This window comes from Podarcis cretensis, assembly GCF_951804945.1.
Source record: "Podarcis cretensis genome assembly, chromosome: 6".
In the NCBI taxonomy this organism is placed as follows: domain Eukaryota; kingdom Metazoa; phylum Chordata; class Lepidosauria; order Squamata; family Lacertidae; genus Podarcis; species Podarcis cretensis.
The window spans coordinates 82,423,229-82,450,550 of NC_137175.1; the positions used below are offsets into that span (position 1 = coordinate 82,423,229).

Consider the following 27,322-nt stretch of genomic DNA (forward strand, 5'->3'; position numbering starts at 1 on the left):
TACAGAAAACATGTCCGATCACTTCAAACTTCAGCAAGCAAGTAAGAAAGACTTCCTGTACATACGCAAGAGGAAGGTCTCATATTACACACTGAGCAAATTCCGGTGAACTGCCCTGTGAACTGACTGTAACATTGTTTCCCACAGTCAGCCCCATCATGTGATGTAAACAAACTGGCTGTCTGCAGCTGCGATGATCTCATATTGTAACAAGTCATGCTGGCCACATGACCCGGAAGCTGTACGCCAGCTCCCTCGGCCAATAAAGCGAGATGAGCGCCGCAACCCCAGAGTTGGCCACGACTGGACCTAATGGTCAGGGGTCCCTTTACCTTTATGCAATGAAGAAAAATTATATGAAAATGGTACATAGATGGTATTTCACACCAAATAAATTAGCCAAAATGTATAAAACAGTGTCAAACAAATGCTGGAAATGTAAACAGACAGAAGGGTCCTTTTTCATATGAGATGGACTTGTAGAAAGGTGTCAGGCTTCTGGGAAATGATACATAATGAATTAAAAAATATGTGTGAAATAGCCATTCCCAAGAGGCCTGAAGCATTTATTCCGGGGATTATAGGGGCAGAGGTTCCAAAAGAGATGGTTAATTTGTTTGTGTATGCTACTACTGCAACCGCAATCCTGTCTGCGCAGAGTGAAAAGAAGTCCCAATGAAAGAAGATTGGATTTTAAAGTAAATGGACTATGCAGAGATGGCAAAGTTGAGTGAAGATTCTTTTTGGACTATTTAAGGAAAAAATTAGTCAGATGAAATTGCGAGCAGGATTTGAATAATAGGCAAGGGAAGGAGAATAAATAAATGATTGTAATATAAGTTGTAACACAATAGAAAATATATGGCAGTTATGGCAGAGGATAAAGGAATACAACAGGAACATCATAGAAGGATGGGAAGTCAACATGTAAGAAACTGTAATATTTAAAATAAATTGAATAATGTTAAATTTCATGTAGAAAACTAATAAACACACACATGAAATGCACCAAAAACACACACACAACTTCACTGTGCTCCAAGGCAGTAATGAGAACACACACTCAGTATGCAGTCCCTTAAACCAGCGATGGTCATTTTTTTTCAGCCAGCTACGGGGCCAGCTTCCTCCAAGCTTAGCTACTTGAGAATCAAACTCCTCCAGAGGCCACTGTGATAACATAAAATGCCAGCCAGGCCCAAACTCTGTTCTGGCTGGTGTCATTTCTGAATGAAGTTACTTAAGGATTGGCTCTGGCCAAGCCAGCAGCTTCTAACTGGGCACTGCCAAGGGGGGAAACAATAAAGGGTGGATTGTGACAAATCAGAAGAGTTGGTTGCAGTTTGTGGGTTGACCATGCCTGCCTAGAACTATTTGAGATCTGCAGTTAAGGAGGGTTTTGCTTGCCCTCCTCCCTAACTTTGGTATTTGCTGAACTTCCACTTGTGCTATACTTTAATTAGCCATTTTGTAAACTGAAATGTAAGCACCATATGAGAGGACTGAATGCGACAGAGGAGTGATTTGTATTGTAGGAGACCGGGAGCTTTCCAATGAACCGTGTAAAAACAGTTCATTAAAATGTTTATGTGCTTGGCTACTTAATGCCAAGAAAGCTTTATTGCTGTCTTATAAAACCCTGGCAACTTTTGGGCAGAAGTCACGTGTGTACATAGGAAATAAATTAGAAATTTATGTAATCCTAGTTATGAGTCTCTCCAAAAAGGAATGAGAACATCTTCACAAGTGGGGAAAAGCTGCAGAGCATCCCCTTTTCATGTAGATCCCAGGTTCAATATATAGTAGGGCTTGGAGAATCCTTAGTCTGAAACCATAGAGAGCTTCTGCCAGTCATTGTAGACAATACAATACAATGGGCTGATTCAGTATGAGACAACTTCCTAGGTTGGCATTACAATTATTGTAGCAATTGCTACTTTTGATAATTTATATAGTTTTTTTTGTCTCAAATGTTCCCAAAGCAGTAAACAGAATATTTAATCAAAAAGCACAGTACAGTACAATAAAATACCAAAAATCAATCAGCAAATTAAACAAACTTCAGCTTCAAAATATACGACTTCAAAATCACAATGTTGAAGAGCCTTCCCATGACGGAAGATTAATGGGTGCTCTCACAAACCCTATATACCACACACTTAGGGGCTAGAAACCTGAGCAAACTATGATACTTACCCCAGTTAGAAGAATTAAGGGTTATTGTTGCTATATCGAACCAAAATGCAACTGAATATGGAATTTTCAGACTGTTGTATTAGGAAACCAGAATTGGTTTCAGATTTTTATGGACCTTACCCAAGCAAATGATCTGCCCTGTTCCAGAGTGGCTGTGCCAAAGTCTAATTTACACAATAACTCTATGCATGTGTTTGCTTCCCACAAACCTTGCGCAGTTACCATTGCATGGTGCACTTCCTGGTCGCACCCTATTCCTGGCATCACCATTGATGCTGTCACATCCCCCCCCCCCACACGTTAGGAGCTGAACCTCCAAAGCAGGAATGATTCTGATTTGGAACACCAGAAGATCAGGGTTCTAAAGCTCACAGGGTTCTAAAGCAGCTGCCTGCCATATATAGCAAAACAAGTGACAGGGAATTCCTGTTCTTTTCCTAATACCCCAACACACATCTTTTTTTAAATATAAAAACATACTTAACGGAGCAGCAGACAGCAGCAGATTTTCCTCCAGTACTCCACACACACAAGGCCCGCAGGAAGCAAAGCAAAGAGGAGGCAAACAAGCCCTTGTACTTTTTGTTCCCTTCCCTTTTCGATAAGCCCTTCCATGGGCAGCAGAGCAGAGAAGGCAAACGGGCACAACACTTCTTGGCTCTCCCCATCCTTTCAAAAAGATCTTCCATGGGCAGCCAGAGCAGAGCAGGTGAAATGTCCTTGGCATTTCCCTCACCCACAACATCCTCCCAAAACCCAAAGGAGAGGCAAGGATCCTGCCTCTCCTCTCCACTCTTATCTGTGTTCAATAACCATTTCCCAGGCAAATCCTTCCTTCCAAAAGGAGAGGAGGAGTTCACATCATTGGCAACTGGAGTTGGAAGTGGATGGGCCTTTCCGTTTCCAACAGGAGTTCTGCACTTTAAAGTCAGAATAAGTGTTATACCTGTCACTCAGATTGTGTTGGTCAGGAACTCCTCCAGCTTAGAAGGTGGTCTGCACATTCTGCTTTATAACTTTCTTTCTAGAAGGGCTAGAGACCTAGTTTAAAAAGTTAAGTAAAGAACAGGAAGTCCAGAGTCTGGCACCCCTGTTCTGGCATGCCAATGAAGCTTTTCATGGCTCCCATGCCCTAAACGGACCAGCCTCCACCAACTTTAATTGATGAGTAGGATAAACAAAGAGTGGAAACCATGCAAAAAACTAAAATGCTAGACTTCAACAATGGCAATTTGTTGTTTGTAGTCATGTTTCAAAAGTATCCTTTCAGTTAACGAAGTATACTAATAACACAGGGGGCCCTCAAGAACTGGGGAGCCCTAAATCTGTACATAACTATCTGTATAAATCCATCACTGAGGCTGAATGTAAGTGTGGAAATGCTTTGTGTCTATCTTCTCGTTTTCAGCCAGATTGGCTGTTATGGAGGCACAGCTGCTTCACAACTGTACATAACACTGTGATTTCGTCCAAAAGAACATAAGCCCAGGAGTCAGAACAGAGTACAGCACAGAAGGTAATTGTTGCCCAAGTGAAGTTCATCCTGAACAAAAGCGCTTTATAGCTCTTCCTGTTAAAGAAAAGCAGTGGACAAGCTGGCTGGCTGGAAACAGATCCACTGCCCAGGTAGATGTTGAAAACTACAGCCCTGGTGGCTCACACCACACAGGGCAACTAAGGGTTTTAGGACTGGTAGTTCACAGTACCATGTCATAGTTTGACTCATACATCAAGACATTTTCCAAGACGGGATATTTAGGCATTAACTGCTTATTATTCAAGAGTTAGGGCGATATGGTTTCACAAACCTACCAGCCAACTAGGCACTCAAATATAAAATACTAAAAGAGTAAACTTTACATATTCAAGAAACGTGTATGGTGGCTAATAGCACTATAGAGCAGTCACCACTTTACAACATACAGAGGGTGTTCATACTTTACATACATGCAGAGGAAAGCGAGAGGTTTCCTAAGGCACATTTTGATGCTGAAGAGTTTACTTCCTGTAATCTCCTGCCACCAAGAGAGTGGTGGCGGCTAACTTCTAGCCACAGTTTCAAAAGAACATGAAATAAAGGGAGCTTTAAAAGTGCCTGTTGCCAGACCAAGCATCAAGTTTCTAAATGACCACTCTCTTCTCATCCTCCTTGAATGAACATGGACCATCAATTTCCTCAGAGGGTGAAGGGAATGTAAAGCAGTGGTTTAGCATCCTATACATTATCTTGCTTTTATGGTTACAAATAGAGCACTTATGTGCATTGACCCATGTCTCATACCAGTTATCGGTAGCCAGATTCAGGTCATGGTTCCAACAGTGTATTAGGGCCTTAAAATGAAATCTGGTCTCAAATTTATCTAATGCAATTACATTATTTGGACAATCTTGTCGTTATTGGCTGCTGTAGTGGCATACACTGTGGCAGGGGATTAAAATATTGGGACGGAATGCCATGTGCATTAAATTCAAATCCACCTTTCATTACGGTCCAATAATTGTCTCTGTTCATTTTTATTTAATTAATATTCATCATTTTTGCTTGCAAACTTTAAAACATTTTAAAGAGGGGAGGGGGGGAATCAGTTTTTACCCTCTCTGGGTTTCCCCAAAGCCCTCTCAGCTATAATTGCAAACTTAAAACGGCCCACAGTCCTGCAGCATATCAACTTGATGTCTATAATTGACCAGCAAACATTTTTTACAGCCTGCTAAATGGTGAGACTAAAATATAATATATATAATGTTGATTAAAGTACTTTTGTACAAAGGGGTCAGAGACATTAGGAAGTTAAAAGAGAGTGTGAGCTCTGGTGTTGCACTTTTAACCTGTGTGCTTTGCTGAATTTCCATAATTGATCCCACATGCTGGCATTTTAAGCATTTCTTGTCAAATTTCAAACTGCAAAAATTAAATTTATTTAGAAAGGAGCACACTTTTAGGCTGGGACACTAGACAGAATGCCCAGCAATGCAGATTGCTGGTATTATAATAGCAATGATTGCGAAGAGTTGCAATTTAAAGGGCCACAGTAGCTTATAATTGCCTGACCCGATATCAGATCTTTAGGTGTAAAAAGAAAAAAAGGTGGAGGGGAAGGAAAAAAACACCCAGGTTAACAGTAAATCTGAAATGGATTAGAATGGACCCCCAAATGATAATTGCTACATAATTTTGTTTAGGTTGTAATTTGTGGTGTTATTTTTATGGCTGACATGAGACATAATATGTTTTCAGGGTTTTGCAATTGCCAGCCGACAAATGGAATCTGTCACAAAGTATTTGCAGCTTCCCCCTTGTGAAGGTTATAATGCTCGTGAAGCACAAGTGCATACTGCAAATTATTTAGTGTAGAGATCCATGAAATATTTCCCTAACAAGGTAATAATAACTAGGGTCATACATAGTATAATAAGCCCCGTTCATGCTTATTGTCATTATCCGACAGCAGCAGATACATTCCACAATATTTCTTACTTGTACCTCTTGCATTCTGCAACATAACATAGCTGTCAAGTGTCCCTTATTTGAAGGGACAGTCCCTTATTCCAGCTCCATGTCCCACTGCTGTCCCTTACTGATGGATGTCCCTTAAATGTCCCTTAAATGATGTCCCTTAAATTTCAAAGGAAGCAGCTCCTCTCCCTCCCTCCCTGCCGGCCAGGGAGGAGGGAGGCTCCAACTGTGTTGCTTGGCTGTGTTGCTCACCCAATAAGAAGTCTAAGAACGACTGGGGGGTGGAGCTTGCATGCCTTGTGTGTGGCTAGTTAATGCAAGCTGTGGAGGTTTTTCAATGCTGGACGCCATTTTGTTGCACGTGCTGCTGCAAACTTTGCAGTGCAAAGCCAGGCCGGGGAGCCATCTTAAGTTGAGGCTGCATAGGCCTTGTGGTGCATGTGATTCAGATTCTATTCAGTTGAACCTCTGGTTAGCAAGTTGGTTGGACAGTGTTCTTTAAGCTACCAGCATGAGTTTGACCAGACTGCAGGAGGACAGGAAGACTGGAGTGCCTGGAACAGGTGAGGCTGCAGATCCCTTATTTTGGCTGCTGGTCCCTTATTTTCAAATCTGTAAGTTGACAGCTATGACATAAGCATTGCTGAGATGTGCTGGAACTGATGCAATCCTTGGGAATAATCCAGAATTAATATTTTGACACTGGCATCAGTGAAGCCTGAAGTGATTAAGAGGTGCTGGGGCTCATACCTCTTGAGAAGAAAACCCAGCCCACAGATACTGGATGAGTGCTCTGCATATTCTCAGAAGGATACTGTCATCCACAACATCAGAGGCTCGCTTACCTTTTGTTCATCTTCTAACGTGATATATGTCATCATCTGCCAGCGATGCCTTTCTGCATTCTACATATGACAAACAGGCCAATCTCTGCACAAAATAATAAAAAGACATCAAAAAAAGGCAAAATTGAAAAAAACAATGGAAGAACACATCAGCCACTCAGACCTTAAGGTGGCCATGCTGGAAGAGAAGAACTTCAGAGGGAAAATGCAACACAAAACAGCTCAATTACAAAGATCAGGTGGTTCAGGGCCATCATCTGTGGATCGAATTGACACCTTGGATTGTTTTATAATCACACTACATGTTGTTAATTGGCTTACCAAGTCAGTTTGCCAGTATAGCTGCTTTTTAAATTTCCCACAATGCCCCAAGCAAGGGTATATCATGGGCACTGTGAGAAATTAAAATGGCAACAAGTCTCAGATGTCTGGCACACTGCTGGAGTTGGCATCAGGTAAGCCTGCTGGGAGCATGCCAGGGTACAGCAAAGCCCTCTACAACAAACTGAGAGTTGCAGACCCTTCAAGTGTCGCTATTTTCCAAGGACATCCCTGATTTAGAGAAGCTGTCCCAGTTTCTTATTCTGTGTGGAATGTCCCACTTTTCCTTAGGATGTCTCTATTTTCATTGGAGAAATGTTGGAGGGTATGGAGTTATCCGACCCCTGAGCCGCCTGAAGGCAATTCTGTACTGTATAGGGAAAGTTTTTTTAAAAAAAGTTTAATGTTTAATTATATTTTTTATATATGTTAGAAGCTGCCCAGAGTGCCTAGGGCAACCCAGTAAGATGTGTGTGGTATAAATAGTAAAATTATCATTATGGATTGGGGCATCCCTATTTTCATCAGAGAAATGTTGGAGGGTCTGCTGCAGTGAGAGGAAAAGCTGCAACTAGCAGGATTCACTGTTACTAAACGTAGAAACTGCTTCCTTTAGCTATCCTACCGTTTGTCAAACTGGGGACAAATGAGGTAGAATAGAGGGGAGATCAGGATTGTGCCTTTTTTTTTTTTTTTGCCAAACAGCAGTCTGTATTTTGTGTGCATCCCAGTGTGTGTAGGCCTCTGTGCAGAAGTATTTAGCAATGGGCCTATATCAGGGATATAGCCTGACTCCCATTCAGCCTAATTGTTTGCCAAGAACTAATACAATTTAATCATTTTAAATATATTGACCTATCTACGTTTATGAGACAGCAAGAAAAGAGAGAGAGATTCACTTTATGTTCTGGTTGATAAAAATACGTGAGCATCTGTGGGGATTAAAGGAGTGGAAATCTTTACCTTCCCAAGTGAAAGATGTGGAAGGGAGTAAGAGAAGAGATCAAGGTGAAAACTGGGAGGAAGGATGCCTCAAATTGAGAGGTGTGATTGCCAGGCCATGTATGTAAGTTAACTGTGGAGAATCCCACGTTGCCTTTGTAGAATGGAGATCTGTTTGGCCTCATATATTTCTATAGAGAGCATAAAATAAATATTTTTTATTTCTATCTTAAGACTTCAGGCTCCTGACACTTTTCAGCTGTTGGGTTAAGTCAATTTATTTGTTGGGTCAATTGGGTCAAACAATACAATTTATTTGTATTGTTTTATTCAGAGCTGATTTTCTTTATTATACATTTACTTAAGTGAAATTGGTCCTATTTTTCTTATATTTGTTGCTGTTCATTTTATACATTGTGAGCTGCCTTTGGGACACCATCTTGTGGAAAAGTGGGATACCAATAAATGGGTAATGACAAGATTTTGATGGTGAAATTATTCAGCAATCCACTGCCCCAATTAACCGCCTCACAACAAAATTTCTGGCTACAAGTCTATATATTATCCTGAGCTCCACCCTCACTAAACATAGGGTGGTATCTGACTTAAGTTATAGAGTAAACCCACTGAAACTTATGGATTTAAGTTAGTGATCATTACTAGCATTGGGTCTTCTAAATGACTGAGGCCCCATCTGCACTACAGACTGAAAGCAACATCATATCACTGTAAACTGTCATTTCTGGGAACTGTAGTTTGTTAAGTGTGCTGAGAATTACCAAAAGACCCCTATTCCCCCCACAGAGCGACGATTACCAGAGTTTTCCTGAGGAAAGAGGCTGTTAAACCACTCTGAGAATTAAAGCTTCATGAGGGGAATAGGGGGTCTTCTAACAACTCTCTTACCACCCTTTACAAACTACAGTTCCCAGGATTCTTTTGACTGAAGCAATGACTGGTTTAAAGTGTTGGGACACTGCTTTAAATGAATAGCGCAGATGGGCCCAGAGTTGGATATTAGCTGCTCGTTTTGAGTACAATGGTACCTTGGGTTAAGTACTTAATTTGTTCCAGAGGTCCGTTCTTAACCTGAAACTGTTCTTAACCTGAAGCACCACTTTAGCTAATGGGGCCTCCTGCTGCTGCTGCACCGCTGGAGCCCAATTTCTGTTCTTATCCTGAAGTGAAGTTCTTAACCTGAAGCACTATTTCTGGGTTAGCGGAGTGTGTAACCTGAAGCGTATGCAACCCGAGGTACCACTGTATAGGGTTTATGCCTCCTGACCAGCCTGCAGGGCCGGGCCAATACATTCTGCCGCCTGAGGCAAAGGACAAGATGGTGCCCCTCACCCTACTTCCACCTACAGAAGCGGACTGGACCAGTAGTTAAATCTGATTTCAGCACTAGCAACAGAACACTCTTCAACCATATTTGAGGGCAAAAGGTTAGCTGGGGATTCAAGACACGACTCTGTTCTCTCAACACTTTAGTGCTGCTTCTTGAGGCCTGACTCTACCTAATAGTAGGGCCAGGTCTACCAGCTTCCCTTGCCGACTTCCCTCACCGACCCTCCTTACTTCACTTCCGTGTCTTTTCTGCCACTTATTCTCCAGCCACCCACCTTAAATGTTCCTCTTTCACAGTCAGTTCTATTCTCAGCATATTTATTTCCTTCAGCCTCATTGTCTCGGCCCGCTCTCAGGACATTTTGCCCCCAGTTTTTCCCATTTTCCCAGACTGCCTCTGCATGAAGTTTTGATCCTACCCAAACTGACAACATTCTTTTCTCTCACAAAAACCGAACTGCAAACTCTTAAAGGTCTTGGAGCAAGTCAGTTGAACCAGCTCAGCTAATCAGAGTCTGAGCCTGTAGGAGAACAATACAATATAGATACCAAAAGCGGTGGCTGCTTTTCAGCAGCAGTGATGTTTATCTCTCTCTTACTGGAAGGAAATGACTAAAGGTGACCCCTTTGTTTATGCATCTGTAGGCATGGGAAGGAACCATGCACAAAGTTTGGCATGGTAAAGATATCTTCAAATCCGACCTTACACCACATCCACAAAGGGATGATGGACAACAAGAAACACTAGACTAGAAATGTGAAATTTTGACAATGATATTGCACAAACATTGCATAAATGATTAAAGAACCCTCAGGAAGGCTGATTGTACATATTGTTTTTTCTGTTCATTTTACTTAAAAACTGTCTTTTTAGAAAAACAATTATTTTTCCTTATATGGAGTTTATTGTGAGCTGCCTTGAACCTGTTGTGGTCAGAAAGAAATAATGAATAATTGTAAAACCTATGAATAAAATTATAATAATACATATATAGAGAGAAGCAGGTTTGTTTTAAATTCAGCAGGTATTTCTGTAAATAGTAAATAAAAAATAAAATAGATATAATCTAGTAGCAGTTATTTCTTATTTTTAATAACAGCAACAATAAATAATTAAATCTATTAAGCACCTAAAATCAAGTGGGTGGTGTAAAAAAGACTTGAATTATTTTGAATTTTAAATAAATTGATTTTTAAGGCCTGAGTAGCTTTTCACTATTTATCTTATATTGTTTTGCCAGTTATGCTTATTGAAAATTAGTTATGATTCCAACTGAATAATTTCCACATCTAAAGGACATTAATTCAGTCTTGATGCACTTTGGCAGAAGTTTCATTTAAAGGACAAGAGCGCCGAAGTCAGAAACATGTTTGTGTCTTTTTTTTTTCATGAATAGCCCATGTCTATTCTCTATGAAATTGATGTCAAAAAAGTATTATATATTTTCTGTGGGAAATAGAAGGCTGCCCTCTACTATCCTTGTCAGGTCGTCGTATCCTTTTAATCATACTTTTCATTTCAGTACATTGAAATTTCCGTTACCAAGGACAACATCATAAATAAAAGTGTTTGTGAAATTTTTACCTGCAGCTTCCTAACTTTGTGCATTAAGCATGAGACTAGCAGAGAGGTGGTCAAATGTGAAAATTTATAATCATTTATTACGTACGGCTGAAGCGAGAAGGGAATAAAAGCGTGAAGGCATACATCTATAAACTGGAGCAGAAAAGCTTAAATGAAAAGTAAAGTGAATTTCTGTGTCTTGTCATAAAGTAATGAGAAGCTAGAGCTTTTATTCATAGCAACCCAAGATGCATTTACTCTCAATCTAGCTTTAGCAGTAAATGCTCCCCTGATGTATTGCTTTGGACTTACAAAGAAATATTTGTGCTCTACATAATCGTATAGTTAGGAGAATTACTGCACGGTTGAGAAGATTCTATAAAGGTTTATAGCTGGTGATGTTACTGTAATTTAATCGCGATGTAGCTAATGTAGTACTTTAATATCATAGGTTACTTTTTTTTATTTACCATTTATTAGTAAGTGACAGAGTCAATCATCACTACATCATAAACAAATCACAGAGAATTCTGCCGGAACCCTACAATCCCAGAATAGATGTACTGTAGCATTTTTATAGAAGCCGTTCCATAATGAGTTAACCATCAAATTATTATTTAACTGAGTAACCATGTAAGTAAGGGTTCTTGTTCTCAGTCCATTGGCCAAAGAAAACCCTGATGCGTGTTTTACTCCATGAATACAATTAGTGCTCTGTGTGGTACGAACATACCAAAACATGTTGTCCATCCATTATCAGTAATGTGGAGAGGTGCCATCTCAGGAATATTAAGCATGCTCTGGTAAAGAGGACTTCGTAGATCCCTTTCTTTTAGCATTTTGATGTGTTTTGTCAACACAGCCAATATGCTGCCTCGATGCTAGCTGATACCCTTTTTTTAAAGCAAGGAGTAGAAAATGTACTTGAAATGTCATGGGCACTGCATTCTCTATTAGGGTGTCTTATGATGCCCCTAATACTGTCATTGACCTATCCAACATAGGGACCATGCATCTGATAATATAAACTGGTACCTATTGAAATATGGACCCAGATCCATTGTGGAATATCACTTTTTAAAAAATGTACCTTTGCCATGGACACGGTTTAGGGCAGGAGTGTCAACCCCAGTTGTGGGGTCTGAACAGCCTCCACCATCCAATTTTTTTTCTGCCCCCCCCCATTTGTCAGTAATAGACACATGGTGGGTATGCAAATCATCCCTTGGCAATCATCAGATTGATAATTTGACGAGTTGGTGGGGGTGATAATCCCCCTTTGGATAATCTGCATGGATAAGATGTGGAGGGGGCTTTGTGTCCTGTGTGTGTGCATGGATGAGACTGTGCACATGAGAGTGTGGGTTGGCTGCACCCCACTTTTGGCCCCAGCCACCGCTAGCATGTGGGTACTGTAGGCTTAGCCAAGGGAGAATGCAATTGCCAGTTTGGAGGAATGATCAGTGGTGAAGGGAAAGAAATAAGATTGAACTGTGAGGAGTCTCCTAACAATCATCAACACCCTTAACAAACTACAGTTCCCATGGGTTGTTGGGGAAAGTCATGACTGTGAAAGTGGTATAAAGGTAAAGGGACCCCTGACCGTTAGGTCCAGTCGTGGACGGCTCTGGGGTTGCGTCACTAATCTCGCTTTATTGGCCGAGGGAGACAGCATACAGCTTCCGGGTCATGTGGCCAGCATGACTAAGCTGCTTCTGGCGAACCAGAGCAGCGCACAGAAACGCTGTTTACCTTCCCGCCGGAGCGGTACCTATTTATCTACTTGCACTTTGACGTGCTTTCGAACTGCTAGGTTGTCAGGAGGTGAAAGTGGTATAATAGTGCTTTAAATGTATGGTGTGGATGTAACCTAACAATAAAGTCACATGTGATATGGGGTTATTTCATTTTAAAACAGACACATCCTGGCGGTCTTCATTGGTCTAGCGATGCTTGTAAGGGACTGTTCAACCCTTTCCCTCTACACAATTTCCCTAAGCTAAATTGCCCTCCTAAAGTTGTCATTTGTATCTCAAAGGAGCCTACAGCATAGAGTGGGAAAACATTCCAATTAATAAATTATGCATATATGCAAATGTAATTAAAGTGGTCCAGTTTCACATTTTGGTTCCGATAGGTGGTTGAGTCTTCACACGGAAAAAAATTGGGAGAGCATTCATGCACAGATGTTTCAATTTTTAATTGCAGAACACCTTGGATGCTGTCCATTTTGCTTTGTTACCAAAAGTTGCTTGGTGAGTTATATTTAAATTATTGTGGTAATTCGAATATTTAATAATGGAATAGGGAGTGGAGATGGTAGGGTATGAGCAGGGGTGCTAATAAGGCTCTGAAACAAAGAATAGCAGCTACTTTTACACTTCATGTGGTATTATTTGTACATACTGTGTTTGCTGTGGTAAAGACACAAAGTGTGAAGGGAAGGTGGACATCTCCAAACCATTTAACACGGATCCTAGCCAAGTTCTACTCAGAGTAGACTCATTGAAACCAATGGACCTAAGGACTAGCATTGGCTACAAGCCTATGTGTTTACTGCAAATAAATTCATTTTTTCTGGGCTTTTCACATCTCTAGGCTCTAGCACTTCACTTCTTTATATACAGGGCATACTTGTATTTACTTCTGAGTTGAGAGGTGAGACCCAGAAAGAAGGTTAGTCTAAATATTTTGAAGGAGCAGTTCAGCTCCTTTAAGTAAAGGCAATATATTAAATGCCCATCAAAAGGAGCTGTAATGGGGAATCCTGGACTTCTCTGTTTTTCAGTTAAGCAGATATGCCTGCTGGGGAAGAAGAATTGAGTGGGGCGGGGGAGATGATAAGATGTTATTATTTGCAGTTCTTGTAAAAGTGAAATCACCCATGCCCATCTCCTGACAACACCTTTGCACTCTTAAAAAATAATAATCAAGCACTAGATTGCTTTTTAAAATAAACTAGTATTTATGTTAAAAATGTGATTTTTATCGCAAAGTAAAAGAAAACATTAATCTTAAATAAAAAGGGGTTCCACCCTTCTGGAAAGCTTTCTTGACTTTGCTCTGCCCCTGACAAAATGGCAGGAATAATAGACGGGCAGATAGGGGAGGAATTAAAGATGTCTCCATCTTCTCCTTATCCCTTTACTCACTAAGGTACTTGTTGTTTGCTTATATTGAGCTTTCTAATCTTGCTTTTCAATATAATGCCCAAAGTACTGTGCAATATAAGCCAACATGTAATAATTACCAAAATCAGGAAGATGATAAAACCATCTAAAACAGCAAGGGGTGAGATCAGGCCAACATCTGTACCTGGAAAGTGACTGTAGTAAATGGATGTGTTAGGGGTGGGATTTCCATGTCTGTGTCATGGCACCTGCCTCGGAGCCCAGCATCTACACCATGCATCCTGTGAGTGAATGTGAAGGTCGCCATGCACAGTACTATTAGGGCTGCTGTACGGTGACGTTTTGGGTTTTGGGTCTAAGGGAACAATGCATGTGGACATTGGCTATAATTCAACACAATATACTATGGTTTTCAGTAACATCTTTGAGGAGCAAAATTAATATCTAACATGGAAAACTTTTAATGTAGAAGATATATTATTTAATGAATAAATATTTATGTTGAGCCTCTGTATTAGAAGTCCTGTTACCACTGCACCATAGATAGATATACCTTGGAGTGCGGTGCCTGGTCCGGAAATGATAAAATGTTTTATATCTTCATCAAAAACAACATTTGATATAATTCCCCATGATCTCAGTTGTATTATTTGTGTAAATAATGTGACAAGTATTTTCCTAATCTAAGCAGGGATTTAAATAAAATAAAATAAAATATTCAATTTGACAAATGTTAAGGCAAAGCATGCCCATACACTTGTTATGGAATAAATGAGCACAATTAATTCAATGTGCATTTGTATGAAGTATTCTCTTTCTTTGTCTATCTCCCCATGCCATACGTATATAACTGTAAGTATCTTTCAGTGTAGGAAATTATTCCTCTAATAAACAGTTTTATTAGGGTTGTTAATATTGGATGCATATGTTAAAGTGGTATTTATTTGTTCATATCAATAGTTTATTTGCTAAGGGTGAAATCTTGATTTTGTATGTTTCCTTCCTGTTTTATTTTTAGTAATTGAAAAATGTAAGCATTAACGTTATAGCTGTCAACAGCTAAGAGGCTTTCAAGTCTCTTAAACTGCCTCGTTTTTAACTGATTGGCCAATTAATGCACCAATTAGAATAAATATTGTTGCAGCTTCTCAGCTCAAGTGAACTTCTTGAGGATATCTAATAAACTTTAGACAAGAAAATAATTCCTCCTTTGAGATGACATTTTTAAAGATATTTCAAAGGACAGAAGCATGGAAATAGTTTAGAACCAACAGCACAATTCACTAGTCATTTCTTAGGAGCATATTTCCTTGATGTGAATAAGAGTTTCTATGTAATGACTTCAGTTCAAGGGTGTCTACATAGCCTTGGCTTCTGTTGGGTTGTGTCCAGTACTGCCCACATTATACCTTCCTTAAGAACATAAGAACACCTCAGTAGAACAGACCAAAGGCCCATCTAGTTCAGTATCCTGTTCTCACTGTATTCAACTAGATACCTATAGAAAACCCACAAGCAGGACCCAAATAAAATAATAACAACAACAACAACAACAACAACAACAATTTTATTATTCCACAGCCACTCTGGGCAGCTTCCAATCGAGTGTTAAAAACAATAGAGCATTAAATATTAAAAATTTCCCTAAACAGGGCTGCCTTCAGATGTCTTTTAAATATAAGATAGCTGCTTATTTCCTTCACATCAGAAGGGAGGGCGTTCCACAGGGTGGGCGCCACTACCGAGAAGGTCCTCTGTCTGGTTCCCTGTAACCTCACTTCTCGCAATGAGGGAACCACCAAAAGGCCGTCGGCGCTGGATCTCAGTGTCCGGGCTGAACGATGGGGGTGGAGACGCTCCTTCAGGTATACAGGACTGAGGTTGTTTAGGGCTTTAAAAGTCAGCACCAACATTTTGAATTGTGCTCGGAAACGTACTGGGAGCCAATGCAGATCTCTCAGGACCGGTGTTATGTGGTCCCGGCGGCCACTCCCAGTCATCAGTCTAGCTGCCGCACTTGTGATTCCTAGCAATTGATATTCAGAAGTATACTATCTTTGACAGTGGAGGTTACCCACTGTGACCAAGAGCTGCTCCACTAGAAAGTCATGAGAATCCTCCAAAGCAGCTTCTGATACAGCATCAGGGACAGCATTCAGAAATCCATAGGGGGCTGGAAGATGTTGACTGTGTGCAAGGGGCTCTTTTATATCCCAGCCACTGAAAACCTTGGCAAAGGATAGTTCTGATTAAAAATGCCTTTTTAATCTACAATGAATATACTGTTGTTGTCAGCTAACCAGTGGCATAGCATAGGTTGCCAGAGCCCGGGGCCATGAGGAGGGTGTGGAAGGGAGGGAGACAGAGTATGCATGTGCATTCAACTGCCTTAATGGCATCCGTGTCACCAAGGAGATCACAAGTGAAGATATAGGGGGGAAAGAGTCATTCCATAGTCTGGAAAGGTCATTTCCTGGTTCACATAGAGAAGTCGTTTTCAATGGAGCCCAGTGTGCTGACTGGGAATTCAGCTTTCCCTTGCCTCTATATCATGAAACCCAAGAGGACACAATCACTTCCTCCCAAGGTTCTCAGTACTTCCACTTTGTCTTCAGAGGTTTTTTAGTATCAACCATCTGAGCCAACTGAGACCATCAGAGTATTGACAATCTCATTAGGATTGGTACACATGGTTCCACTGATCTGTGGTTCAGTTCCTATTTCAAGACTAAACTCAGAAGGTGGAGCTTGGAGACTGATGCTCTATATCATGGCTTTTGGGACCGGACATGGTTCTGTCTTGTGCAATGTGCTTTTTAGATATGGAACTGTTAGGTTAGGTTATCTGGAGGGCTGGACTGAAATGTTACCAGTCTGCAGTTTTGGCTGATAAACTACCTCTAGGCTTTCCTGCAGAGGGTGGACTTGTCTTCAGTCATCCATGCATCAGCTACATCCAGACTGGATTATTGTAACAACTGAATGCCTTTGAACAGAGTCTGGAAGGTGCAGTTGGTGTAACATGCCAATTCATTAATTGATGTGCTCTGGATTAAATGGAACTGTTCATTTTTAATTGGTAAAATGTGGTTTTAATTTTATTATTTTATATTATTTATCTGTACACTAATGCGCAAAGCATGGGAAATAAACAAGATGAGCTTGAGCTCTTGGTACAGCAAACTAAATATGACATAATAGGCATCACTGAAACCTGGTGGGATAACTCCCACGACTGGAATGTAATAATGGAGGGATACAATCTATTTCAGAGAAGCAGACCAGACAAGAAAGGAGGAGGAGTGGCGTTATATGTCAGGGATGTGTATACCTGTGAAGAGATCCAAGATTTAGAACCTCAAAGCCAAAGTGAGAGCATTTGGGTCAAAATTAAGGGAGAGAAGAATAACAGGGATCTCATTGTGGGAGTTTACTATAGATCCCCAAGCCAAACGGAGGACATAGATGATGCCTTCCTAGAACAGATGGCCAAGCATGCAAAAGGAAGGGAGATAGTAGTAATGGGGGACTTCAATTACCCGGATATTTGTTGGATGTCAAACTCAGCCAAGAGCATAAGGTCAAACAAATTCCTCACTGGCCTTGCAGACAACTTCATTGTCCAGAAAGTGGGAGAAGCAACAAGAGGAACAGCCATTTTAGATCTGGTCCTAACCAATGTTGATGACCTGGTTAGTGGGGTAGAAGTGGAAGGATCATTAGGCGCAGTGATCATGCTCTTCTGAAGTTTACTATACAGCGGAAAGGAGCAGCCAAGCATACTAGGACTCAGTTTCTTGACTTTAAGAAAGCCGACTTCATAAAACTTAGGGAAGTGCTGGGTGAGATCCCATGGACAGTAATACTAAAAGGAAAGGGAGTTCATGATGGCTGGGAGTTTGTTAAGAGGGAGATAGTAAAAGCACAACTTCAGGCAATACCAATGAGACGGAAACATGGAAGGTGCCTAAAGAAGCCAGGGTGGCTATCTAAAGAACTTTTAACTGAGTTAAGATTAAAAAAGGATGTGTACAAAAAATGGAAAAGGGGGGAAAGCACCAAAGAGGAATTCAAACAAATAGCCAGCACATGTAGACACAAAGTCAGAAAAGCTAAAGCACAGAATGAACTCAGGCTTGCTAGAGAGGTTAAAAGCAACAAAAAAGGCTTTTATGGGTATGTTCGTAGCAAAAGGAAGAACAAAGAAACAGTGGGGTCACTCAGAGGAGAAGATGGTGAAATGCAAACAGGGGACACAGAAAGGGCTGAACTCCTCAATGCCTTCTTTGCCTCAGTCTTCTCCGATAAAGAAAACAATGCCCGACCTGAAGAATTTGGAGCAAATGATTCAGCAGAGGAAACACAGCCCAGAATAACTAAGGAGATAGTACAAGAATACTTGGCTAGTTTAGATGTATTCAAGTCTCCAGGGCCAGATGAACTGCATCCAAGAGTATTAAAAGAACTGGCAGATGTGATCTCAGAACCACTGGCAGTCATCTTTGAGAATTCCTGGAGAACAGGCGAAGTCCCGGCAGACTGGAGGAGGGCAAATGTTGTCCCTATTTTCAAAAAGGGGAAAAGAGAGGACCCAAATAATTACCGCCCAGTCAGTCTGACATCAATACCAGGGAAGATTCTGGAGCAGATCATTAGGCAAACAGTCTGTCAGCACCTAGAAAGGAATACTGTGATCACCAATAGTCAGCATGGATTTCTGAAAAATAAGTCATGTCAGACTAACCTGATCTCGTTTTTTGACAGAATTACAAGCCTGGTAGATGAAGGGAACGCAGTGGATGTAGCCTACCTTGATTTCAGCAAGGCATTTGACAAGGTGCCCCATGATATTCTTGTAAAGAAGCTGGTAAAATGCGGACTTGACTATGCTACCACTCAGTGGATTTGTAACTGGCTGACTGACCAAACCCAAAGGGTGCTCATCAATGGTTCCTCTTCATCCTGGAGAAGAGTGACTAGTGGGGTGCCACAGGGTTCTGTCTTGGGCCCGGTCTTATTCAACATCTTTATCAACGACTTGGATGATGGACTCAAGGGCATCCTGATCAAATTTGCAGATGACACCAAACTGGGAGGGGTGGCTAACACCCCCGAGGACAGGATCACACTTCAAAATGACCTTGACAGATTAGAGAACTGGGCCAAAACAAACAAGATGAATTTTAACAGGGAGAAATGTAAAGTATTGCACTTGGGCAAAAAAAATGAGAGGCACAAATACAAGATGGGTGACACCTGGCTTGAGAGCAGTACATGTGAAAAGGATCTAGGAGTCTTGGTTGACCGCAAACTTGACATGAGCCAACAGTGTGACGCGGCAGCTAAAAAAGCCAATGCAATTCTGGGCTGCATCAATAGGAGTATAGCATCTAGATCAAGGGAAGTAATAGTGCCACTGTATTCTGCTCTGGTCAGACCTCACCTGGAGTACTGTGTCCAGTTCTGGGCACCACAGTTCAAGAAGGACACTGACAAACTGGAACGTGTCCAGAGGAGGGCAACCAAAATGGTCAAAGGCCTGGAAACGATGCCTGGAAACGGCTAAGGGAGCTGGGCATGTTTAGCCTGGAGAAGAGGAGGTTAAGGGGTGATATGATAGCCATGTTCAAATATATAAAAGGATGTCACATAGAGGAGGGAGAAAGGTTGTTTTCTGCTGCTCCAGAGAAGCGGACACGGAGCAATGGTTCCAAGCTACAAGAAAGAAGATTCCACCTAAACATTAGGAAGAACTTCCTGACAGTAAGAGCTGTTCGACAGTGGAATTTGCTGCCAAGGAGTGTGGTGGAGTCTCCTTCTTTGGAGGTCTTTACAACCATATGTCAGGCTTGACAACCATATGTCAGGAGTGCTCTGATGGTGTTTCCTGCTTGGCAGGGGGTTGGACTCGATGGCCCTTGTGGTCTCTTCCAACTCTATGATTCTATGATTCTATGAAATATATATTTATTTGTATATTTATTCAGGAATTTTGTACACTGCCTTGTGATGGCAGCAGTGTTCTGTAAGGTGCTTTAGAAATCTATTAGTACTAAATAAAACCAAATACATAAATGTATTTAGGCTACATGTGGTAGTCTAGATTTTGTTTGATGCCTGAAGATCTGAACATATAACTCCAATTGTACGTCAGCTCCATTGGTTTTCTATTTGCTTTTGAGTTCAGGTGCAGTCCTGTTCGGGTTTACTCAAATGTAAGTCCCACTGAATTCAGTAGCATTTACTGTGCAAATATTGTATAATTAGGCTGCAATACTCAGAAGTAAATCCCATTGGGTTCATTGGGGCTTACTCCCTGGAAAAGACTAAGCTACAAGATTGAGGACTAAGTTACCTTAGAGACTGCTTGGTCCCAGGTAGGTCAGGAATCAAGTTCACTTCAAGAGGCCTTTCCCTGGGTGCCACCTTTGAATATTTGATATATAAATATAACATTCAGGACATTTTCTGTAGTGGTGCAATCTTATGCTCCTGCCAATGACATTGTAGTTCAACAATCTTTCCCTGGTAAGCAGTAGGAACTCAGCTATTGGGAGGTCAGGAAGTTAGGTACCCCCTGCCTCATGAAATCTGCTACTGCCCACAAGTGCCCTCAAGACCATTTTTAATTACAGTGGTACCTTGGTTTACAACCATAATCTGTTCCGGAGGTCTGTTTATAAACCAGAACAGGTGGTAACCCAAGGCACGCTTTCACCAATGGGGCCTCCTCAAAAAAATTTTGTTTGTAATAAAAAAATGGGTTGTAATCCAAAAAAAGGTTGCAAACCGGGACATGCACTTCTGGGTTTGACGTGTTTGTAATCCAAAACTTATGCAAACCAAGGTACCACTGTAATTGCTTCTGTGATTTTTGGACTCCAAAACTGCAAGTTAATTTAGCACTAGCTGCTGGATCTGTTAGGAGGGGGAATTTGCCACTGAGAGTTGAAATTAAGGATTTATCTTGGGAGGGTGTCCCAACATTTGCTAGTGTTTGCCACCCTGGGATATATAGCAAAAAGAGTGCTATATAAATATTCTAAATAAAGTAAAATGCACCAGTTCTCTCCCTACTGGAGTCTTTACTTATGTTATCTTGGCCATCGCAGCTTTGGAAACCTACATTTGCCAAAATATTATGTAGTTCCTTCTGTCCTGTGCACACACAGGATTATGGTAATTCCTATTAAACTCAGCACTTTCAGCTAAATGCACAAAGGATTGGTTTGCAAGAGGCACATAACACAAAGAATTAATAACTCACTGAACTGACCACTATGTTTTTTTCCCCAAGTACCGTAGGTTTTTAAATCTTCTGCATAAAATAAACTAGCTGGTTATAAAGCTATTGCTTTGCCAGAAATCTAAGGATGTGTAAGCAGAGGCTTGAACAGAAATAATCAAGGGTGAAGTGTCTGTATAACATTATGTAAACCTACAAGGTGACATAGTATTGAAGTGATTTTTCCTTTCACTTGCAAACAAAGAAACTGGTTTGATGTTACTGCAAAATATAGGGGGTTTAACTGTAATTACTTTCCCTAAAAGTTCCTGCTGAACGTAGATATTGACATAGTTTGAGCTATTTTACAGAGTTGACAACTGCAGCTTACAAACTATTGCAGAATTTGTAATGTTAATTTAGTGAAGATAAACTCATTTTAAGAGCTATTGTTATGTTCTGTCTAATCAGGAATGACTCCAGTTAGTTGAAAGTCTGAGCTAATGCACAAGGTGCGCCTTGTGTGGAAATACCCATTGGATCAATGAAACTGATCATTGGAGGGCTATGATCCTCTAGGTACCCAGTTGCCCTATCAATACAGCTCAGTATCTACCAGCTTCTAATCTACAGCAAAGCCAGGGAATTTGTGATCCTCTGGATGCTGGACTCCAAGTCCAGCAAGCATAGTCAGTGGTCAGAGATTATGGGAGTTGTAGTCCAGCATCATCTGGAGGTCGACAGGTTCCTTGTTCCTGTATTATGGGATCTCCAGGTTTTAAAAAGCAAATTCCCAAATGAAGGGCTCAATTCAGATGCTTCAGCTGGGAAACACCCCAAGTATAAATCCTGCTATCTCTCAGCAGAGCTGAGAAAGGCCTCTCTGGAACCCTGTAAAGTAAACAGTCAACTCAATAAGCTAGTGGTCTGGCTCAGTATATGGCAACTTCCTATATGCCTATAGCTCACAGTTTTTTGAATGGCTGCATTATTGTGAGAAATTGCATTTGATAGCATTTGTCCTTCTGGGCAGTTTTGAAAGGAACAGGAGTCTCTAATACAGCATCTGAAGTAGCCAATATGTCTTGCCCTTAAACTAGCTTTGATATACTTTTATGAAATTAACGGTTTAATTCAGTTCATGATTACGTGAAAGCTAGACCCATTATGTTCAATCGAACTTATATCCAGTCCTAAATATGCATAGGATTGCAGCCTGAATTATCACTTTCATTGAACACAATCATACCATGACTGCACCCCTCCTCCTGCATTGGTTGCAGCAGAATTAAGCCTACACAGCTTTATTAAGCCACAGCAAATGATCTATTCAATATCTAAAATATTGCGGACTTACTGTCTATCCAGAAATATACAAACTATGCTTAAAGCAAAACTTCAGTATAGAATAATTCTTTCTATTAAAAGCTCAAAGTCATAAGGCTGAATGAAGTTTATAGTGTGTGTGTGTGTGTGTGTGTGTGTGTGTGTGTGTGTGTGTGTGTGTGTTTAATTAGCTGTAACTTCAGTGCCGAAGAGTTTAGTCCTATATATGTTGACACATACATCACACTGTTTCCACAAGGCAAGGCTTACTACCTAGAAAATGTGTTTAGGAGTGCAGTCTAAGCAAAAGCAATTTTGTCACTGACAACACAATTCACTGGAAATTTCCCTTCTACAAGGAACATACTCTGAAATGAATGGGAAGTACAGACTAATTCAGCAGTGATGCTTAATGTTGCAATTTTACACACCTTTACTTGGGAGGAAGCCCCAGTGAATTAAGTGGAACTTAGTAAACATGTAAAGGACTGCACTGTAAACCTTTCAACACCTTGATGCTAAACACATTGAGATCCACAAAATCAATGCACACAGCATTATTTATATTATCTTTTGTGTAATTTGCTGGCTTTTGCAGAATCAGAGCCCGAAGGAAGCAACAAGAACAAATGGATGATGTGACAATACAATGTATATGAGAAATAACCATTGTGTTCTTTTGTCAGAATATGCTTTTGCTAAATATGCAGCTATAATTATGCCTGCAGGTGCAAAATAACAGTGTTATATTTGTATAGGTACACTTTTCTGCAAATGTCTAAACTTTTGCAGTGTTTCCTGAGAGTAGATGCACTTTTGTAGAATATTCTTTGGATTATTTCCTCTTGATTTTGAAGTAACTGCAAAATTCTGACAACTGCAAAAAAGAAAAAAGTGCAATAATTTGAAATTGCTTCATGGAGATTTTTAATGTGTTTTACTGGCTGTCTCTTTTTTATATTTAGGAAAAGAAAATGTGCGCAGTGTTGTGTTACAGATGGCACAGATATACGTACCTAAGAAAATAAAAGTGTCATATAATGGAAGAGAGCTGCTTAATCTGTAACAAGTATCTTTTCATGTATTTATATCAGAGTCTGTATATGAAAACCAGTAATGTTAAAATAATTGCCAAGACACATAGTTGAAATACATAAATTATTCCTAAAGAGAAATGATGAATAACCTGATTTTGTATTTTTAAAAACTATTATTATGCTATGCCTATGGTTAGCTAAATTTAGCACTGTTTCACACTTCTTGAAGACTTTATTCTGAAAGAGCATTGGGCAGTTATTTGGCAAAGACTCAAAATAAATTTAATTAATGCTCCTTTTTATTTTGAAATGCCCTGTTATCTGTTTATTCTAGGGAATGCTAGTTTTTCTTGATGGAAAGTCAACCATTTTGTAAAATATTTTGCATCTGTGAAATGTGTCAATCCGGAAAATCTGTTAAGCCTTGAATGTGTGATCAGAGAGAATTCCTGTATTGTATAGAAAAACTGGCTACATTGGTTCCTAGTTTTGGCTTTAGAATATCAGAAATATGCATCACCAAAAATGTAAGTTTTCCAAGCACAGTGTGTGTGTATTACTTGCTCCTATATCTATTTTGAAATGCAGCAATGAAGTGCTACAATGATGTATTTGCTAACTATTTAAAAATCCAAAGGTATGTTGTTGTTTTTAAAACAACCCCAGTCCAGCATTTCTGATATTTTTATAATGTATGCACTAATAATGAATTTGATATCACATGTAGTATTCTAATTGACATTCTAGGTCTTGGATGTCTTTTATGCCAAATAGTTTAGCAGCACAGGTATGGTAGGCAATGCACTCCCACGTTATCAAATAAATGCTCAAGGTACAGCTTATAATGTTGAAAAATAGAAAAATAAATTGACCTTGATGAAGTGTGTCTTCTTTTGTCTGTTCCCAGGAAAGTTTATTTCAGGTATTTCTACTGCTGAAATGATTAGAGTTAACAGCTTTTTCCCTCCATTTTATTTTACAGGGTCTCTTCATCTTCCTGATATATGGGGTGTACAACACAGAGGTAAGTCTGCTTAGAGTATCTCAAGGCTGACAGAGTGAATGAGAGAAATGACAGGTTTCTTATCTTGATAACTGAGGGACAAAGTTGGCTTTCCATATGAGTGTCCTACTGCCCTTCATGCTTGGACTAGCTTATATGCATCCCAGCTTACCATTAAACACATACACCCTGAATAAAGGGACAGACTCATTTCTCACAGACATTGACTAATATTTTACTGCTGCTTTTAAGTTTTTGAATTCCTAGTCTCTCTCTTTAACACTTGGCTACACTCGACACTGTTAAAACTTCCCCAAATCAGGTAGTAGTTTATATGCAGTAAAAGATGGAGTTTCTCATATTGTTTAAAAGGGGGTGGGGTGTCATTTATATTTTCATAAAGTCTAAAGTAATAGCATTGATCAGCATGCAAATCCAGAAGGGTACATTACTTGTAGCTTTTTACATATGCTATCGACTTGGGGATTTTTTTCGTTACTCCTTCATTGTTTTGTGAGAATGGCAGACAGCCTTCTGCAAGTTGATTTGATCATCTCTGTTTGCAGATAAAAGAGCAGAGTTAAACCTTTCATTGCTAATCAGCCGGAGAAGTTACTTTTGAAATGCATAAGAGATTGCATAGATTTAAGATTGCACATTTTCAGCTTCTAGATATCTTTAGGATCAAAAATTTAAATTATTTCTAATGTTATTTAACTAAAGCTGGTAGATTTTTTTTTTTTTTGGGGGGGGGGAAATAACTTTCAGCCAAATGTAAGTCCCACTGAATTCAACAGGACTTACTCCCAACTAATATATGCATAGAAGCTTAATTGCAACCATTGCTCAGCATAACAAAAATCTGTAAGCTGTTTACGTTAAAACAGTAAAAATGTAACATTCAATAAAATTTCCTAAATAGGAGATAGAAACAAAATGCAACCGTATAATACCACAAATAAAACTAACCAGTATATAAAAATAAAAATAACCCAGAACTAAAGAATTGGAGACCAGGAAAGTTTGGGTAAATTAATATGTACTTAAGAGGTTTTTAAAGGTCATTAGTGTATTCTTATGAATTTCATGAAGGGGGGCACTGCAGAGGGTGGATACTATTACTGAGAAGGCCTGCATCTGTGTTTTCATGGAACAACCAGCATAGTCTCCTTGGACGATCTCAAAGATTGTCTTGGTCTGTACCAGGGGATCTTGGTCCCAAGCTGTTTAGGGCTTTAAATGTCAATCACAAAACCTTGCACTGGGCTGCCAGTGCAGATCTTTCAACATCAGTATAATATGTGTCAATCTGGGTGTCCTGCTAACTATAACAGCAGCTGGACTTTGCACAGCTTTTGAACTGGGCACGAGAACACCCCACAAACTGCACATTATGGTAGTCTAATTGAGAGATTATCAATAGTATGGACAGCAAGAATATCTCTGTTCAGGAACTGGAACAGTTGACACACCAACCAAAGTTGGTAAAATTCACCTGGACATGTAGTGGCAGCAGTGGATCTAGAAGCATCCCCCAAACTACACACCTCCTCCTTCAGAGAGAGTGCATCTTTTCACAACCCAGTTCCACACCTGGGATCCACCCATCCGTAAGGTCTTGTCAGGACTCAGTAGCAATGTATTAGCTACCATCCAGCCCATGGCTATATCCAGGCATGCAAAACCTCTCCTAATCTGGATACAGCAATACAGAGAAACAGAGCTGGGTATCATCAGCATTCTGGTGCCACCCTGGCAGCTTCATATAGTTATTAAGTAGCATTTGGAATAAAATCATGCTCTGGTGCCCTGTAGTTAAATTGTCAGGAGGCACAGTCTTTCAATAGTACTCTCATGAACTGATGCCAGGAGTAAGAGCGAAACCACTACCCTAATCACCAACTCAGAGGCAGTCAGGAGGACATTCAATAGGAGAATCAGTAGGGTTGCGTTCCCCCATCCATCTGAAGAAAATCTATCAGGGTGGCCAGAGCTGATTAGGTCCTAAAATGGGTGGAACCCAGACTGAAATGGGTCAAGATAGTAAGTTTCAAGAGCTTATGCAGCTGAACCTCCAGCAACCTAGATTCTTTTCTTCAGGAGTGACCACACCAACTCCTTCAAGGCACAGGGGAACATTCCATTACACTTAAGTGCAAAAAGTTTATTATATGTACCATATTTAGCAGCCAGCAGTGTTAACAACTTGAACTAGAATCTCTGGATTAGATTTTGATATCATTGCTGGTTAATGACAGAAGCCAGTGCAGAAGAGTTTTATTTATTGAAGGTATTTATATACTATGTTCCAGGCAGACCTCACAAAAGTGGCTTATGTTAAATTATAAGAACGATAAGTATCAATAACAATTATGCAATAAAAAATACACATGGGGAAAAGAAACATTTTTGTGTTTCTGCTGCTTCTACCCTGTCTTAAGGGCAAAATGGTTCTGCAGAAGTTTGGGAGGTGGGGACCACCATTTGCTAGATGGTGTCATCATCTCACCAAACTGTTTCTATTTCTTCTCTCCTTCCCTTGGGGCAAGCCTTCCTGTTTATAAGTAATGTGATTAAATATAGATATCTGTGCCTGAACCATAGTCAGAAATGTTGTGAGGGGGACTAAGGTTCCATGGGATGGTGTGCAGAACATGCAGAATCTGAATACAAAATATCCAGAATCTAAATACAGGTAGCTAGTAGCCTAATAGATTACAGGCTATTTAATAACACTATATTCAGTTTTATAACATCAAAAACTTCATCACTGCTGTTCTGCTACTGAAGTAGACTGCTTGTGCAACAGAACTTTTCCCTCCCCTCCTCTCTTCTGCAGCCTCATGTGCACCCTAAAAATCTGCTTCAATATCTGGAGCAGATATTGGGGTCTCACAGAGAGAGGAAGCGTAAGTCTCGTTGCTTGAG

At 40.2% G+C, this 27,322-nt stretch overlaps 2 long non-coding RNA genes across 4 annotated transcripts in view; one reads left to right on the forward strand and one right to left on the reverse strand.

Annotated features, from left to right (window-relative positions):
- Positions 1–10,039, reverse strand: part of LOC307218945 — a 63,159-nt gene extending 53,120 nt beyond the window's left edge. The window contains exons 1-2 of one of the 2 annotated variants that reach the window (XR_013840167.1): positions 9,384–10,039; positions 6,499–6,583 (exon numbers count right to left, since the gene is read on the reverse strand). This is a non-coding gene — a long non-coding RNA (uncharacterized lncRNA). The remainder of the gene's footprint in view (positions 1–6,498; positions 6,584–9,383) is intronic. The other variant, XR_013840168.1, reaches the window with a different exon arrangement.
- LOC307219001 overlaps positions 6,845–27,322 on the forward strand; it is a 43,268-nt gene continuing 22,790 nt past the window's right edge. Inside the window, exons 1-3 of one of the 2 annotated variants that reach the window (XR_013840243.1) lie at positions 7,783–7,885; positions 23,726–23,918; positions 24,374–24,415. This is a non-coding gene — a long non-coding RNA (uncharacterized lncRNA). Of the gene's footprint in view, positions 6,954–7,782; positions 7,886–23,725; positions 23,919–24,373; positions 24,416–27,322 lie in introns of those variants that run through there. The other variant, XR_013840242.1, reaches the window with a different exon arrangement.